Source organism: Mercenaria mercenaria, chromosome 15 (assembly GCF_021730395.1).
Source record: "Mercenaria mercenaria strain notata chromosome 15, MADL_Memer_1, whole genome shotgun sequence".
Classification (NCBI taxonomy): domain Eukaryota; kingdom Metazoa; phylum Mollusca; class Bivalvia; order Venerida; family Veneridae; genus Mercenaria; species Mercenaria mercenaria.
In genome coordinates this window covers 25,523,389-25,536,068 of record NC_069375.1, presented here as the reverse complement: position 1 = coordinate 25,536,068, position 12,680 = coordinate 25,523,389, and the positions used below count along the sequence as shown (strand labels likewise).

The following is a 12,680-nucleotide window of genomic DNA, read 5'->3' as shown; positions in this document are numbered from 1 at the left end:
TATAATGTGAACAAGTTTCAAGATAACATTTGAAAAAATAATCTAAGTATTATTATTTTACATTACAGAGAAATTTCATAGGAATGCCACTGGTCAGTTGAAATCCAGTGGTATTGGTTCCAGTGAAACTCAGTGCCAGTGGACTCCACTGGAATTCCAGTGGACTCCGCTAGAACTCCACTGTCAGTGGAATGCCAGTGATGATACCACTGGAATTCCAGTGGAATAACTATAAACTCATGCTTCCAGTGGAATTCCACTGGAAACCACCGGAAACCGCTGGTATTCCACTGACTTTTTTCTATAGGGACCCTTTTCAGTGGTGGAGTATTTAGACAATTTTCCACCAAAATGCCACCAAAATGGTGAAAAAATGAACAGGACAGTGGCAAACCCGTTTTCCACTAAATTCCACCTCTTTCCACTTGTGTACACCTTTAGGTGGCAATAAGTGGAGTATTTAGACAGTTTTACACCAATATGCCACCATTATGGTGGAAAATTTGTTTGCCACTTAATTCCACCAATAGCCACCTTCATGGTGGCAGTAAGTGGAGTATTTAGACAAATTACCACTAAAATGCCACCATTATGGTGTAAAAATATTTTCCACTAAACGCCACATACTTCCACCAATTGCCACCTAACAGGTGGCAGTAAGCAGACAAAATTTCACCAAAATGCCACTATGGTGGCAGTCCTTTTTCCACTAAGTGCCACCAAATAGCTGGCAATAGTAGGACAATACGTGGCAACTAGTGGAAATCGGCTGCACCTGCTGAATCTGAAAAAACTCAGTAGTAAGCAAAAATCAAATTATATTAATATATTTTTTATTTTTATGAAAAATCAAAGACTCTTCACAAGAAATCACAAAAGATCTGAACACGAGGATCAGGATGTTGTCAATGCAGTCTTATTTTTTCATATTCCAGGATGGCTTAAGTAGATGGCGAATGACTCTCCAAATTTCACTCCTTTGGGTGTAAGGCCATTTTTCCAGCACACAATCTGTAACAGCAAACCATACAATGTCATCTATTAATAGATATATTTTTCTAACATTCTGAATAATTTTGCAGAAAATTGTAAATTTCCTCTAGAAAATATATGAAATCGAAAGACTAAACTGTAACTCACTGACATAACAAAGAACTCTACAAACTTAATCTATGTCAAATACTGTGAAATCATTTAAATTCGCTGGCATGAAATTTCAAGCAAACGTAAAAAGGACTGTTTCGTGCGGGCTTTAATTCGCACATTTTTAATTTATAAATGAAAAAATAAATTAAAAAATAATAACAGCGCGGTCTTAAATTCACGCATCGGTTCTAGCGCGAAATACGCGAAAATTTGTCCTACATGAATAAAAATGATTTCACAGTAATATATGCAACATCTTTATTATAACTGTGAGAAATTTCATCAAAATCTACATTGTAGAAAAAATTCTATTCACTCAAACGGTTACATTGTTTTGTGGAAATATATGCATCTTGAATCAATAACAAGAACTTGAGAATTGATGAAAGATGTGGAAGCACCATTGCTCTAAGGTGATTTACACTTGTGTCAGATTTCATGAATATTTATCAATGGATTACTTGTTATGTAGGGATTTATGGATTGAAAAACAATTAAAGGGCAATAACTTTGGTTACTGAAGTGATCCTGACAGAAACTGCACATGCAATGCTGTCCTGTAGTAATCTACATTTTTGTAAAGTTTCATGAAGATCCATCAATAGATGCAGGAAAAATCCCTATTTTTTACCAAATCAAGGGGAAATACTTCTTTTACTAGGTAAATAATTGAGCAGTGTTAAGCAGTGTTAATGAGCTTATAATAATTACATGAGGTTTAGTGATTCTATAGACAAAGCTATAAAAATATTTTTCCAATTACAAGCATTTTCAGTTAATCCGACGGACAGATAAAAAAGAAAGGACAATGCCAAAAATAATATCCCTCCACCTTTGGCAAAAGGTAATAATAGCACTTGGGTTTTTCATCACATTTATAATTAATATTTATCATATAATATGCCAGGAATTTCTATTAATTGGTGTTTTTCTTTAAAATTAAGGGTTATTTAAACATTAGTTTTTATGAAAACATATAATATTTACCTGATTCAAAATTATCTTGATATGTTTCTTTTATGCAGTAATAAGCTGTATGCTGCTCAGGTATATACAGTCAGGCAGGCATATCATGTCACAAAGTTGCACTTTTTTCACAGAAGGTACCTGGTATGAACAGTTTAAAGTACATATTGTATCCTAAGCGCTAATCAATAATGTAAATAATTACAAAATGATACAATTTTACAAACAGTGTTATAAATATGATTGAGCTATATTCCAGAAAATATATCTGGGATTTATCCATCTGCCAAACTTCCTAAGACATAAAAGGAGATTTGTTGACTTTAATTCAAAGCAGTTTGGTAACGGCAAAGCCAAGATAAATGGGCACTTCCATATTCCCCTGTGTTATATGTTGATTTCTGACAACATTTAAGGAATACAATATCATCTTATTCTTTTTTAAAAAGATATTTGTTAAGGCTTTCTGGTGATGTATGGTTTATCATACTTTTGTTCAGTATTTTTCTATTTACAAGGGTTGGAGAGTCGAAAAATGGCTCATTTTTAATCGTTATGCTGTTGCATGAAAAATTCATTACTTTTGGACCATTTATTTAATTACTATTTTAGTTTGTTACAGTTTTTATTTCAAGTTTTCAAACTTCAACTGACATTCAGGTAAGACATATTTTTTACAGATTTGAAATTGGTCCAAAAATATTCAAGATATTTGTAAGTAACTAAATCTATCACTTCGTTATGCGTTGATGGTTTTTACCTGCTCTGTTTCTACAAAGGGAATACCAAAGTTATTCTTTGAACTGGCAGATATAATCATTATAATCATGAAAAAGAAACACATTTGCCAACATCTAAAAGCAAGATATTGATTTGTACTACATTATTTTCTGAAAAATGATAGCTGAATCTTGACATTTTTATGTAGAGTCCGTAGCCCCATTTTCAACAGTGTACCACTTGCACAAAAACAAGAGCAATATAAAAATGAACCTTTGATTATTTTCGGGTTATCCTACATACTAACTACAGAAAAGACATTTCATCAGAAAAGAAGCAGAAAAAAGTTTTGAACAAAAAATGGTTGTCCGTAGCCCTGTAGAGTCCGTAGCCCCACCATATTCATGCAACTAAATCAGAATTTTTTATGCAATAATCATATCTAATATTAATATTTTTTCTCATTTATGATATAACAAAAGAGCTTCATTCTTTCAAACATCTAAGATGTTGATAGTAAACAGTATAATGGGAAAAAAGATAATTGTAATAAATTAATTATATTTTTGCCAATTTCCAACACTAATCTTACAGATCTAATGCATATTGATGTTTGTTTAGTATCATAAAGTATGGTTAAGGATACACTGTATCAGACTTATAATAAAAATTGTATTAACAAAGTATTTATATATTGATAATAAATACAAGTTAAAATGTTATACAAGGGGCCTACGGACTCCACACTTCCATAACGAGTCCCGTTTCTGTTACATTTACCAGTCTATTTCCAGATAATGTAAAGAAACAAACATATCAAACATGAGACCTGTAACAAGGAACCAAACAGCTGAAGAAAGCAATTTTTTGCATAATTTTGTGTACTTTTGACTGAAGCAGGGATGAAACATATTGTGTAGAGTCCGTAGCCCTATATTAGTATATGTTTTAAATATGCAACCATTCTATTTTTGAATTCAGGAACTTCTTTTCTAGGTTTAAACATGTTTTATTTAAGAAATATTTATAGCAAAACAGTGCTTTATCACTATTTATACAAGATGGGCGGTTATACGTCGAACATATTAATTTTACGAGGGCACAGCCCAAGTGAAATTATTTCGGACGACGTATAACCGCCCGAGTGTATAAATAGTGATATTGATAAAGCACTGTTTTGCTATAAATTTTTTTTTTCTAATAATTTCTTTATTGTAAAAATTATATCAAATATAATCATAATAGAACTGTTTCTTCGTGCAAGCATCAGGCGCCAAAAGTAGGTCTTTGTTTATACACGCCAGGACCGGAAATGGTAATAAGTCTTGCGGTAGAGTTCAGTTCGGATGGAAATTATTGTGAATTATTCAGCAAAGCGAATAACTAAGTAAACTATGTTTGTAAATTAATCAACACATTTGTGCAATGTGACATTTTGTTTAAAACATATTATTAAATTAAATATTTCATGACATTTGAAAGTGCCATTTCTTGATGGGTACACGGCGCTAAATATCACATTGACGAGACGTCAACATAATATCGTTGTGGTGATTAAAGCATTGTTAGTCATATTAGAATGTGATTAATCTTTCTGTTAAAACCAAAAGTGAGGTACACTGACACATTTCAATTATTTGTTCATGTTCTTCTTATGATAAACAGTTTGTTCACTTGTGTCTTTACAAAGTTTAAATAATCAAAATGCAAAAAAAAAGAAATAAAATAAAATTGTTAGTTAATAATGCTCTTAAATGATCTAAGAATTATAAGACTGTCAGAAAATATCACTAATTCTGGAAACTGACTATGAAATATTATACTGCAGCAACTATTTTACTAGTAACCATACATGGATGTAGAGTCCGTAGGCCTTGATATCAGTTTGTATTGGGTTCTGTATCAGAAAAGTGTTTAAAGTTATTATCTGAAACCTTTAGTTCAATTTATATACATATTTCTTAATAGGTTTCAAGGAAGCTTGCCATACTCTTCTTAGTTTTCTGTTCAGAATGTAAACTGGAAGGCAGTGCATTTTGTCTCATTTGATGGTACTTTGAAATCCAGCTCTGGATATATTATGAAACTCATAAAATCAACTTCATATTCCATAAAGCAATATTGAAAACATCTTAATGCAACTATTTAACTTATTTTCAACACTATGAATAACTTTTTCTGTGTTATCTAGGTATGTTATGCTTTGGCATGTAGAGTCCGTAGGCCCTAAGAGGTGTGGTTCCTTGAGCATCCGTAACTTTTTTATTTTGCATAATTGAAGAAAACCCTGATAGATTCTTGTGCGCAAAGGATGTACCTTGAAATCACATGATAAGATATGAAATTTTGATTGAGTTTAAAATTCACCATATGTGCAACATCAGGGGTACCCTTTATCTTGGCTATGCCGTAAGTGTTGTTTTCAAATTCAAGTATTTGTTAAGAGTAAGTAATTAAGACAATGTTAAAGACAGTAATAATTAAAAAAAAAAAAAAAACAGTATAATATTGTTACCTCTCACAATGTGTTTCCAGTTCCTCCCAGGCTGACTCAGCAAATGCCAGATTTCAAAATCTGGTATTACTACACAGATAAATTGATTACACTTTCTTGGTCAGCTAAAGGTGTCAAATCCTTAAGTTGAAAAGCTATTGTAAAAACATCCTTTTTATAAACACTTCTTTTTTTCAATTAATGAAGAGAATAGGCAAGAACTATTTCTTTGCATCTGACCTGATGTTTGCCTGCATATATAAATCTTAACTGACCCAAATTCCACCTGGGGTTGTTTCTATACATTTGTGTGGGAGCTTGTAACTTGATCTATCATTAATCTTATCTTTAACCAACTTTTCACTCATGCAGAAATAATACACTGCAGACACATTTAAAAATGATCTTTTCAGATTCAGCTAGTAAAGCCAATTTCCACCAGTTGCCACCTATTTTCCACCTTTTCTGTCTTTCATTGAATATAATGCAAAGCTATAATAAGCAATAAATATTCACAAAAGAACGAAAAATTCAAATTTTCTGTATACCATTCTGAATATTATTTTTGTCCAGCTAGAGTCAGCATAGACTTATTCTCATTTTAATGAAACCCTTTGAAGAAGGAGCCTGGGTATACTGTTTTGCAGATGTTAGTCAGTCTGTCGGTCATTTGGTATGTTGACCAATTGGTTTCCGGATGATAACTCAAGAATGCTTGGGCCTAAGATCATGAAACTTTATATGTAGGTTGGTCACGACCAGCAGTGACCCATATTGACTTGGAGGCCAGTAGGTCAAAGGTCAAAATCACAGCGACCTGGAACAATTAAACAGTTTCCAGATGATAACTCTAATACTCTTGAGCCTAGGATCATGAAAGTGAATGGGAAGGTTGAACATAGCTAGCAGATAACTCCTATAGATTTTTAGTTCAGTAGGTCAAAGGTCAAGGCCATAGTGAGCTGGAACAGTTAAGCTGTTTCTGGATGTTAATTTGAGAACTCTTTGACCTAGGATCATGAAACTACATAGGGAGGTTGATCATGACCGGCAGAGGACCCCTACTGATTTTGAGGTCAGTAGGTCAAAGATCACGGTCACATTGACCCAGAGCACTAGAACTGTTTTTGCCCAATAACTAGAGAATGCTTTGGTCTAGATAACATTTGATACAGAAGTCACTTATGACTGGTAAATGGTCCATAATTATTGATTTAAAGGTAGTACATCAAATGTCCAGTGCACATTGACCAAATGATTTCTGTTTCTTGTACAGTTACTGAATGCATCAAGTGGGGGCAGGGAGCATTTTGTGTTCTACGAGCTGTTGTCAATGTGCAGTTTTAGCAAAGTCAGGTTCCGTGTCAATTAGGCCTGAAGTTTGAAGTTTAGTGACCATTACACCTTGATTCCAACCTGAGTCCATGTGAAGATTTTTGTACAGGGTAATCCAATGTCTTACAGTTTGCTTTTAAATCAAACATCACAAAAATTTCTAAGTTTTTTTTTTCCACCTATTTGCCACCAAGAAAATTTGCTAAGTCCCTATTTTCCACTAAACGCCACACGATTTCCCCCATGGAAAAAAACTGTGTTCTACTTTCCACCAATTTACACCTTTCTACCACCATAAAGAAAAACTATGTTCAAATTTACACCTAATGCCACCTAAATGCCACCTAAATGCCACCAAAATAAAGTGGCTTTTGGTGGCAAATTTACCACTTAGGTGAAAAAAGAGCTGAATTACACCAAATGCCAACTAATGCCACCTATTTCCACCAACTGCCACCCTTTTTTCATGGAAATAAGTGGCAAAGAGTGGCATTAGGTGGCAAATCTAGGGACGGGGAATGTGTCACAGGTAATAAACATACGGCCGGTTCTTTCCGATCAGCGCGGTTTATGCACAGACGTGTTTTGTGTATAATTCATTTAAAAATTGAATATTGATATTTTTTCTTAATTTATTTTCTTTTTTATTTGTTAAACGAAATGCGAAATATGAAGAAATAATTAAATAATTTCCAATTATAAACATGTGACATGCCCTTTCCGATCATGTTATGTCCTTTCCGATCAGCGGGGTTTATGCCACTCGTATTTTGTCTATAATTCATTTAAAAATAAAGAATTGCTACTTTATAATTCATAGTTTATTTCCTTTTTTATATGATAAATGAAATATGAAGAAACAATTTATTAAGTTTCAATAATAAACATGTGACATGCCCCTTACGATCATGTTAAGCCCTTTCCGATCCGCGCGGTTTATGTCGGGACCCGTATTTTGTTTATGATCCATTTAAAATCGAATATTGATACTTTTTTATCTTAAATTATTTTCTTATTATTTGAAGAAACAATTAAATAAATTTTAATAATCAACCTTCCGGTATCTAGTCACAGCGACGTAAGCATAAAAAATTCCGTAAGATCGTAAAGTTATAATCTCGTATACAGAATTAATTTTTTATAAACTTCTCTTAAATATTCATTCATGTTTAATCTGATTGAACATGGTTCTACAACTTAAAAAAAATGATAAAAAAGGATGAGTGCATTTATGTTATGGAAACTTCCCGTGCGCTCGCCAAATTCAAATCTCGTATAAAATAGTTTTGCGTGAAAGTATTTTATTTTCCTTTTGTAAACTTATTATTTATATTATACACGAATGATTTCTGCAATAAACCCTACAGAAATATCATTTATTAATAAAATACGGGTGTATTTCGGATAAATGGAAATTTCTCGCGCGGTCGCCGAACTTCAATCTCGTATAAAATCATTTTGCGTGAACGTATTTTATTTTTCTTCCGTATGTTAATTATTTATGATATATATGATTGAGTTATATCAAAAAACCTTCAAAAATACCTTTAACTTAAAAAATACAGGTGTATTCCGGTTATGGAAAGTGTATTCCGGTTTTTAGGTGGATTCCGGTTTAATGTGTGACCGCTCTCAAGACCAAAATAGTGGAAGCAATTTCCAATGAAATTTTCATCGCTGCCAGCGCTTTACATGCTATAGATTTAAATGACTATATTATGTCACGAATTGGCCATAAATTCAAATAAAACTTAAATTTATCGAAAGGGGATTCAATTCCTCATTGATTTATGTAAAAATTATCAAATAATATTCAAAATTAGGAATTTTCTGGTGATATGCCTATGTATGTACTGTACACGATTAATGTTTACCGTGTCTACACGTCAGTATGCGCAAGCGATAAAACCAATAACTTTACATGACTACACCTAGGGCTGTGTATTGAATGGAAAAAATCGATACGATACGTATTGCAATAAAGAAGGATCAATACACGATACGTATTGACGATTCAATACAAAATCTAGTAGGACCTATAACTTCAAAGCTACAACATGATGGGTCCAAAATAATTGCTTGTTTCGGGTAACATGACCGTGAGAAACTGAAAATGTCTAGTTGTGTGGGCTCCTATAAAGTTTGAACTCATTTAAATTGTTAAAGAAACGTTCAGGCACAATCTTTTTATCTAATACATGTATCAGTCTATATTTCAGAACTATACGTCGGGAAAATGCAGATATTTCTGCTTAAAGTCGTAAATTTCGACTCAGAACTTAACACTTCTGCAAGGCCTTTATTAGTATACCAGATCTTTAAGTTTGTTTTGTTTTTACTTATTTCTTTAATTATTAAGATTGCTAAAATTAAAACAGCAACACGTGCGGTAACAACATCCATGTAAATGGAATTCCTCGCAACTGAAATTACTTAGCAGGTGCGCTCGAAATGGAAAACTACCGGTGTTACATATGAATTTCATTTCAGCGGGTTATTTCCAGTCAGTGCAAGAATGAAAATAAAAAGCCAATGAAACGCGAGATTTCCTTAAATCACGTGCTTGATTTACATGAGAAGTCATGCTTGTTGGCGGATGTCTTTGAACTTAGCTGTCAAAACAAAAAGTGGTTTACACAATGACTGTTTTGGGATATAATGGCAGCCTGATGTTACAAAATTGTACTTTTCTTTTAATTTCTCTGAATATTTTATTGTAAAGCTGATAAAAAATGAAGAAGTTTGATTTTATTTTGTTTTAAAAGGGGCATCACTGAATATATCGATACACGAAGAAAGCCGATACGTGTATCGGTGTAAACATGAATATTCAGTTCATATCGATATACCTGCCAGCCCTACTGTGTACTGTGATTTATCCTCCATTATTTTGGTCCTTCAAAGTTTTGACGTTTAGATTGCCCCATCACAAATATAAAACAATCTGAACGTTGAGGGGCCTCCGTGGCCGAGTGGTTAGAGTCGTTGACTTCAAACCATTTGCCCCTCATCGATGTGGGTTCGAAACCTCATTTGGGGCGTAGAATTCTTCACGTGAGGAAGCCATCCAGCTGGCTTACGGAAGGTCGGTGGTTCTACCCAGGTGCCCGCTCGTGATGAAATAGTGCACGGAGGGGCACCTGGGGTCTTCCTCCACCATTAAAGCTGGAAAGTCGCCATATGACCTAAAATTGTGTCGGTGCGACGTTAAACCCAACAAAATAAATAAAACTGAACGTTGAATTATTTTGACTAAATATTCGGTCAACCCTCTTATTTTTGGACTTTTTTCCTTTTCACTATGATTGTCGAGCGTTAATTTATGTTTCTTTCCTGGTTCTGCCACGGCATCTTATGTTAGTGATGCCATTTTGATGTGTTGACCAAGATGTTGCTGTTCTTGGGGTACGATAAATGCCGGTCAGTTGGACCACATCCGGATTAAGAAATGGTGGACCGCGTCAAAATTGTTCGGTCTTGTCCGTAGAATTTCCGGAAGTGTGCACTGTACAGGAAAGGATTTAACTAAGAAAATGAATGGTCACATCAATTGTTTTTTTTATCTAAAAACAAGAAAATTATAGCCACCTTTTGAATCACTTCACAGCATTGAGGTAGAAATAAAAAATGGAAGCAGTCTTCCCACTTCTCCCTAAAGTTCTCTCCACTTCTCCCTAAATCTTAGCTTGAGGGAGAAGTGACATCTCCCAAAAAATTGGACCTAGCAAGACCCCTGTGGGAGACATATTACCTTTTTAGCTCACCTGAGCACGAAGTGCTCAAGGTGAGCTTTTGTGATCGCCCTGTGTCCGTCGTCCGTCTGTCTGTCATCAACAGTTTGACTGTTAATGCTCTAGAGGTCACAATTTTGGCCTAATCTTAATGAAACTTGGTCAGAATGTTACCCTGAATAAAATCTTTGACGAGTTCCATATTGGGTCATCAGGGGTCAAAAACTAGGTCACCAGGTCAAATCAAAGGAAAAGCTTGTTAACACTCTAGAGGTCACAATTTTGGCCTAATCTTAATGAAACTTGGTCAGAATGTTACCCTCAATAAAATCTTTGACGAGTTCCATATTGGGTCATCAGGGGTCAAAAACTAGGTCACCAGGTCAAATCAAAGGAAAAGCTTGTTAACACTCTAGATGTCACAATTTTGGCCTAATCTTAATGAAACTTGGTCAGAATGTTACCCTCAATAAAATCTTGGACAAGTTTGATATTGGGTCATCTGGGGTCAAAAACTAGATCACCAGGTCAAATCAAAGGAAAAGCTTGTTAACACTCTAGAGGTCACAATTTTGGCCTAATCTTAATGAAACTTGGTCAGAATTTTTCCCGCAGTGAAATCTAGTACAAGTTTGATATTGGGTCATCTGGGATCAAAAACTAGGTCAATAGGTCAAATCAAAGGAAAAGCTTGTTAACACTCTATAAGTCACAATTTTGGCTCAATCTTAATGAAACTTGGTCAGAATGTTACCCTCAATAACGTCTTGGAGGAATTTGATATTGGGTCATCTGGGATCAAAAACTAGGTCACCAGGTCAAATCAAAGGAAAAGCTTGTTAACACTGTAGAGGCCACATTTATGACTATATCTTCATGAAACTTGGTCCGGGTTGAATCTGGGTCAGGTAGGGTCAAAAACTAGGTCACCAGGTCAAATCAAAGGAAAAGCTAGTTAACACTCTAGAGGCCACATTTATGACCATATCTTAATGAAACTTGGTCAGAATGTTATTCTTGATGATCTTTAGGTCAAGTTTAAATCTGGGTCAGATGGGATCGAAAACTAGGTCACTAGGGCAAATCAAAGGAAAAGCTTGTTAACACTCTAGAGACCAAATTTATGTTTTTATCTTCATGAAACTTTGTCAGAATGTTAATCTTGATGATCTTTAGGTAAAGTTTGAATCTGGGTCATGTGGGATCAGAAACTAGGTCACCGGGTCAAATCAAAGGAAAAGCTAGTTAACACTTTAGATACCACATTTATGACCATATCTTAATGAAACTTTGTCAGAATGTTAATCTTGATGATCTTTAGGCCAGTAGGTCAGGTGAGCGATACAGGGCCTTCATGGCCCTCTTGTTTTGTGAAAAACAATCTCTTGTTAAAAATCCATTATTTTAAAAATTGTTGGGACAACTTACTTATATGAATATTCTATTTGGTAATAGATGGTAACACATTTTGTAATAAAAAGTTTTCTTATTCTAAGACTTAGTACAATAGTCCAGTTAGTTGGTTTATTGTAATAGAAACATCAAAAATTGTTTGATAGGCGATGTCTTATTTCCTTGTAGAATTGCATTCCATGCTATACTACTCACCCTGGTGTCAGCGGCAGGGTAACGCCATGGTTAAAGTTTTGCATGCAAGTACATATAGCTATCATTTAAAGGCATATAGCTTTGAACTTAATGTTTCTTTTTCAAGGTCAATTACCAACCTAACTGGCTCAGGTCCCATAACACTGACATAAATTTTGGCCAAATTATGCCCCCGTTTCGACTTAGAATCCTGGCTAAAGTTTTGCATGGAAGTTACTACATTGTATCTCCAAAACTAATGCAGATATTGAATTGAAACTTCACATGTTTCTTCGGGTTTAAAAACATTGTCCAAGTCCCATAAATGTGACTTGTATTTTGCAAAATTATTTCCCCTTTTGAAATTAGAAACTTCTGGTAAAAATTTTGCATGCAAGTTACTACCTTCAAAACTAATGCAGATACTGGATTGAAATTCTATGGATATTTTAACATTTAGGGTAATATTCCTGCTTCTGGGACAACAATTCAAATAGTCCAGCAATGGCTGTCTTACAGACAACTCTTGTTATGCATGGACTTGCGCAGTTAAATGTTGTTTGGAACGAGTAATTGCCAAAGATTGAAGAGGTTTGCTTTCCCTGATAAAATATTGTCATGTAGCAAACCTTGCCAGATTTGTTGAAATAGTTCTTCTTCACTTTTTAGAGGCCACAAAAGCAAAAAATAAATAAACCTTT

General features: G+C 34.3%; 1 protein-coding gene and 1 long non-coding RNA gene across 5 annotated transcripts in view; one reads left to right on the top strand and one right to left on the bottom strand.

Annotated features, from left to right (window-relative positions):
• The window catches only part of LOC123549416 (deoxyhypusine synthase-like), a 69,849-nt gene that overhangs the window by 26,502 nt on the left and 30,667 nt on the right, over positions 1–12,680 (top strand). The window lies entirely within an intron of this gene.
• LOC128548973 (uncharacterized) lies at positions 812–2,448 on the bottom strand. Its single transcript, XR_008367398.1, has 2 exons — positions 2,134–2,448; positions 812–1,011 (listed from the first exon to the last, which is right to left on the bottom strand). It is a non-coding gene; the product is annotated as an uncharacterized LOC128548973 (long non-coding RNA).